General features: G+C 41.8%; 1 protein-coding gene across 1 annotated transcript in view; it reads right to left on the reverse strand.

Annotated features, from left to right (window-relative positions):
- The window catches only part of ADCK1 (aarF domain containing kinase 1), a 91702-nt gene that overhangs the window by 84671 nt on the left and 612 nt on the right, over positions 1-6419 (reverse strand). The window lies entirely within an intron of this gene.

The following is a 6419-nucleotide window of genomic DNA, read 5'->3' on the forward strand; positions in this document are numbered from 1 at the left end:
CGTAATAGTGGGGTTTCCATTTAAAGCTACTGTGCTACTGCATATGAAAATCCAAAATAGAGACTGTAAACTCAGCACAACCACTGATTCCTGATCACAGCTCACTGCTTCTACCCGGGATGCTTAAGATTGCGGCCCAGGCTATGAATCCTCTGGTTTAACCGCTAGATCACAGGCACTGGCAAAGCTCCCAGCAAAGGGAGCGGGTCAGTATCTGATTTTTGCTGGCCTCTCAGAAAAAGCTATGGGAGGTTGCTTCAGATTAATTCTGCTCCTTGCAGCTCTCAGTTAAACAGGCTGATGCTGGGTCTGCTATGGAGAGGGGAGGAAAAAAAAGAGGCTTTTGTAGTATAACAATGCCATGTGCGATGTGCAGTGGGCAATTATGTAACCAACGCTAAATCTTTCTATAATTAGAACAAGCACCTAGTTAGAGTGATCAGAGCTCTTTTGTGTCAGCCTGCACGGGGTAGGCAAGAAAGAGCTTGGCTCAAAAGAAAGATGCTGGCTTGATTTCCCTTTCCCTTTCAACTGGTGAATAAATTAAATCTCAGATTACCCCAAATTGCTATGAAAGACGAAAAGCATTTCCTTTTCATTCTTGCTGAAGACATTTGCATCCCAGGTGCGAATCTCATGAAATGCAGAAACAAACCCAAAGACTCAGGCCTATCTGTCCCAAGCACCAGAGCGGGAAGAGCCGTCAGACTGCCTGAATAGAGGACAGAAGGTCAATACCAGCTATTCCTACTGGGAATCAACCTCTCTTTTAGATTCCCTTTGATGAAAACCATGGAAAGCTATCTGGAAAGTCTCACTGATACTAGACATTCCTCATGTACAGGAGGAGGCATGGGAAAAGAAATCAAAACAGTCCCAGAAAGCAGGTGATCCTATGATTTTGTGGACCCATAGAACTAGCTTAACAAGGAGACATGAAAAGGTACGGGGAGAAACTGCTGCCACTGCAGTGGGAAGAACAGCTTGACCCAGCAGATCCTTCTTCACTCTTCTGATATGTCCTGCCATTCTGAGGATGGTCAGCAACAGAAATACTGAGGCAGATCCATCTTCTGCAGCTATAAACAAGTTCAGCTCTAAAAGTCACTGCAGCAATGTGAATTTATACAAGTTGAAGATCTGGCTAGTGGGATCTCTGCTGCTAGAGATCTCTATTTATGAAATACTTTCTGATTCTTTTCTGGTTAGTTCAGGTCACCAGAAGAAGTATGAAAAATACCTCTGTATAAGGCTTGACAGATGTACAAATCAACATGGAACACAAGAAGCCAAAACAACCTATCATCTGGTGCTAATTCCAGAAGATAGCTTAGCATACTCCACAGGTCTCCTGCTAGGCCAAACCCACCCACGTTCTTGGTTCAACTTAAAATGGAGATTGGCAGATTTCGTCTATCAGCAACAGAAAGCTCAGAGCTGACTCGGGGAGCCATCCAATTTTAGAATAGGATCTTCTTACTGATCATACTGTACAGAGCCAATATGTGGATAAGACAGCTCTCGAAAGGAACATGCCCGTTGCCCCAGGTCAGCCAGTGCCTTCAAGTCAGTAGTGACCAATGGCTGAATGTGACAACAGAAGGTGATGCGCTGCTTGGAGAGCTGTGCTTTAGGTGAGCTGCAAAATCCACTTCTACTAGTATTTTGTTCCTTCAAGGCCTTTGCTCAACCTTGTTGCCTAGTATCAGTTTAGACAACCACACGCCACCTCCATACCTCTCTCTTACAATATCTGTTGGCAAAAAAATTCCCCTTCACTTTGTTTGCTAAAGTTGTTGGTGGCTTTCCACTCCTTCTTGCAGGTCGTTGGGAAGTATCAGTGGGCCACCATGTCCTGTATGTTTATTAGCTGGGAGTGGAATGCTTCCAGAAAAACATTTGCAAAACACCCTGGAGTCTGGAAGGTGTTACAGAAGTAATGAGATGATTTTTGCCTGAGAAAGTTTACTTTCCTACAAAGTATAACAAATAATAGAAATTAAACCAGCCTCCCTTTCAGTCATTCCAGGTAATACAGACATGGCTTGAAGAATTTAAGGATTTTTACAAAAGCACTAATAGACCTCCTGATCTTTCCCCCCAGCTATAATTACTCCTGCTGAATGCTGCCTGTAACCCCTAAGGGAATGTGAAGTGCAGGGGTTGCTGATGTGGCTGAATCTCTCCATCTAGGTAAATATCTTCTTTTCCACTGTTTAGCATCTTACCTATGGCATAATTTATCCCTTGAGTTAAGAAGTGTCATTTCATTTGTTTTGATCATTTTTATCCCACAATGTGCAGTGACTGTTAGGCATACAGATATCTGATATTAACAATAGATTATTCCATTACTTTGTATTGTCATCTTCATTTGTTACAAGATATTTCATGAACCATTTAATTCTGCATTTGCAAATGTGAAAAGTGCTGAAGTAGATAAAAAAAAGGTGGAGAGCATTTAACAGCCTAAATCTACCCCAAAAGACTCCTTGGAATGCATCAGAAATATGTTCTCAAAACCAGTTGTGGTATTTGCAGCAAACTAAAAATGTGCCTGCTGGCAGCCCTGCCAAGGATTAACTCCTCTGCAGAGCCTGAACTCCTTACTCCCCAGAGGATCATTTTGGTGTACTTGTGAAAAGTGATCTATGTGGAGACCTGATAGCATTACTGTCCAGAAATGTTAAGCAAAAAAAAATTATGGTAAAAATAAAAAGGAACTCATTCTTCCTTCTTAGAGACACAGTTATATTTGGGGAAAATGTGTTTAAGGATCACAGAACCATTCCTTGCCTAATGTTTCCTCTTATCAAAGCTCTGCCACAGCTGGCATCTTTGAACCATTACCAGGTCTGGTTCAAAAAAAGTCTAGATCTAGGAGATGCATGAAGATGCACAGAGATGATCAATTCACAGAGCCAGAAGAGAATATTAACTCCTCGTGCCTGATGCTGTATATATTGTGGGACATGAAGTTTCACCTGGCTGTTCCTGTGCGGGCCCTGGTTGCTCAGGCTTGCAATAAAGCAAGCATCTCTTCCTGAGGGACTTCAGCTTTGATTATAAGATAACATGGAAAAGTGAGCACTCCCCACAGCTTTCCAAAGGCTAATCACTCTCATTGTTAAATACTTCTGACTAATTTCTCATTTGAATTTCCTTAATTTCCACTCCCAGTCATTGGTTCTTGGTTTGCCTTCCTCTATGAGATTAAAGACTAATTTCACGTCTTGCATTTCTAACTTGTACAGGTACACATATGTGATGATCAAATCTCTTCTCAATCTTTTTATAATGAGCAAAACAGGCTAAATGTTTTAATTTGCTCACTCAGATAATTTGTCCTTGTAATGTAATTGACAATAAGTACAGATAAATTGAGTTTACTTCATTCTAGTCTGGCAATATAACATTTACCTCTTAAAAGTTCACCACAAAACAAGTTTACTTATTTTATTTCCCCTACACTTCTTTATATTATCTTTGTAGTCTTCAAAGATCTTCCAGCTTTGTTTTAAAAACAGAGTCCCTCTACAGTTCACCATGTCCCTACTTCTGCATCCACAGGCTGCACGAGGCTTTTTGTTTCTTCACAGCACAAGAAATTCATGCCAAGCTGCTTCTCTCTCATAACCTTCCTGGATCTCCACCCATGTAGCATACATCTTCAGCTGTTGCACAGTGCTAATTCTTTAATTAAAACATTATGAGAAGCAGAAGACAGAAGTAATGGGAGGTGTACCAGGTCAGGTTCAAGGACAACTATGTGAATAATTTATTTCTTTGGTCTGGTGGCTAACCTAACACAAAATCTAAATTGTTTTCTCACTTCAAGAAGAAAATTGGGGGAAAAGAAACCCCACAAACAAACCAAAACACCATTCTACATGGGGAAAAATAAAAGATATTAGATCAGAAATGAAACATTTCAGTTTAAAGAATTTTCCCACTTTCAAAAAAGTAAGCACACTCAGCCTATACTCGGCCAACAAACATTGCTTCGCATCAAAGTTTGAATGGTCCATTTTGAAAATGTTGAAAAAGATTCAAACTTTCCAAACTTCCCATAGTTTTTGAGTTCAGAATTTCTAATTTTATTTTTTTTTTTAATCCCAGTAAACCTTTTTGACAAGTTAAATCATGTATGTAAACATTTTCTAGGTTTGATATCTGATAGGTAATGCACGGCAGGAACAAGAAGTTATTCACAACTGGATTAACAGCACGTACATAAAAGACTGTGATATGTTTACAGAGCCATATGGTTTTGAATAAGCTTGCACAGCCCCTTCATACCATATGGTCCCCTCTATCCAGTCCTAAGAGCCTTACATATTCACAAACTCAAAATTAGCCAACTCAGACATCAAAATTAAACCAAAAAGAAATTAAAAAGAAAGAGGTTCAAGGGGATGAAAATGAAATATTAAATAGAACCAGCCTTGCTTATAGCCAGTCAGCTATAAACATCTGCAAGCACGAACAGCTCACTGCAGAGAGAAAGCGACTGCACAGTTCTAAGAACAAGCCGTAAAACTGAGGAAACCAAAGAAGCATCTTCCTAGTGTAGAAGCTGAAGTGTATTGCTCACCTACAATTTTACCTTCTAAACAACGATTTTGTATTGTGGCTGTCATGTAAACTGTGTCATGAAATAGCTGTTGTATATTTACCATACAGGATTAAATAATGCATCACAGCAAAGGAAGAAGGAGAAACGTAAAAGTAGGAGGGAGAAAAGATAATTTTTCAGCTGAGGACAACAGCTGGAGACAGAGACCATGGCAACGTCCGACAGTGAGAGGAGGCTCCTGAATCAGGGGGCAATACTACCAGATGTGACAACAGCAATTCTGTTGCTAAATGAGTGACAGAAATGGGTAGGAGAGGTGACAGATGAGTTTTGCTCAGGAAAATTATTGATAAACGATATATTTCAAAGTCTTGTATCTTTAGCTTTGTCTGAAGTGCTCATAAGAGGCCAGCTGTCTCGGAGACAAGGGGAAGTATCTGTCAGTCATAGAGGTGAAGACAGAGCTGCTGTCACCACAATACAAAGCCAAAGTCTGATTCCCACTGGAGGCGACGAGAGTTTTGGCATAGGACTGCAACAGGCCTGTCCTTACCCTCCACCAAATCTCCTCCATTCTAGAAATTGTAGCAGATTAATTTAGTCTGCAGGACTAGGCTGTCCTGCAGATTAAGAGACAATAAAACAGACAAAATGACTTGAAGACTACAAGACAGACATTTAGTCTGCCTTATAGTTTCCCTGCCTCATACAGTATGATTTTTTTATTTCTAATAAAAACTGTCTTGGTTTTTCACACATTCCATCCTTTTCTTCTCTAGCCAGCTTCTGTTTCTCTTCTAGATGAACCATGCCTAGCACAACGGGACTCTTCTCCCTTTGACTCACTAGACGCTAACATAATGATAGCAGTTACTGCTTAATAACTAAATTTCTTTTGTTATATATGTTGCCATATACCACCACTTCAAAACGAATAGCAACTTATCCATGTGATGCTCTACCTAGTTCCCACCACAATTCTCTGGGAAGTATTTTTCCCTATTCCACATTTTAACTATTCTCTAGAGTGCATCTCTTGTCTTGATTTAAAAAAAAAAAAATTTCTATGTAACGTATGGATGCCCATTAAACACATACAGTACAACTCTTGGCATTTAATAGTGAAATTTTTACTTTAAATCAATATATTTTTACAGCACTTCTAATCTCTCTTCTTCTGTTCTCTCTCCTGATATCTAAGTAGCAGGTATCAGAATAAGAAATTTTATTTCAATCCATTTGCTCTGTATTTTCTGCTTTTTACTTGGACACCTTCAGCAGGATGAACCATAACGTTACTGAACTTGTTGGTAACCACCTGAATAGACAGGATATTGTACTGAGCTCCCTCTTTGTAATTTTTCTTCCAATTGTGCCTCATGGATCTGTATTGCTTTTAAGTTTCTAGTGCAGCCTTGCTGGGATTGCGCCATGTCTGTTGGGTCCACCTCCTCTGGCCAAGTTTGCCGAGGCCAGCGATGCCCGTGGTGGTATGCAAGGAGAACAGCACGCACTGCGGGGAGACACCCTGCACGTAGGTTGGGGGGTTCACTAAACAGCAGATCGGGGCCCGGTGTCGCAGGCACCGCACGGCCTGGGGGTGGCTGCCAGGCCGGGGGGTGACTGACTGCGGCCTGCCGCAACCCACACCTCGCAGCAGCCTTGAGGCCGGCCCGCACGGACGGCACGGTCCTCCGCAGTCCGGGGCGCCCTGAGTCGGCCTTACAGAGGGCAAATGCCCTAAGGGCCGCTCCGTCCGCCGGACAGACCGTTCAGCCCGCAGGTGCAGCCGTTCCCTCACGGCCGCGGCCCAAACCCCTGTCCTGGCGGCGATGGCGGCGCC

Source organism: Balearica regulorum, chromosome 5 (assembly GCF_011004875.1).
Source record: "Balearica regulorum gibbericeps isolate bBalReg1 chromosome 5, bBalReg1.pri, whole genome shotgun sequence".
In the NCBI taxonomy this organism is placed as follows: Eukaryota; Metazoa; Chordata; class Aves; order Gruiformes; family Gruidae; genus Balearica; species Balearica regulorum.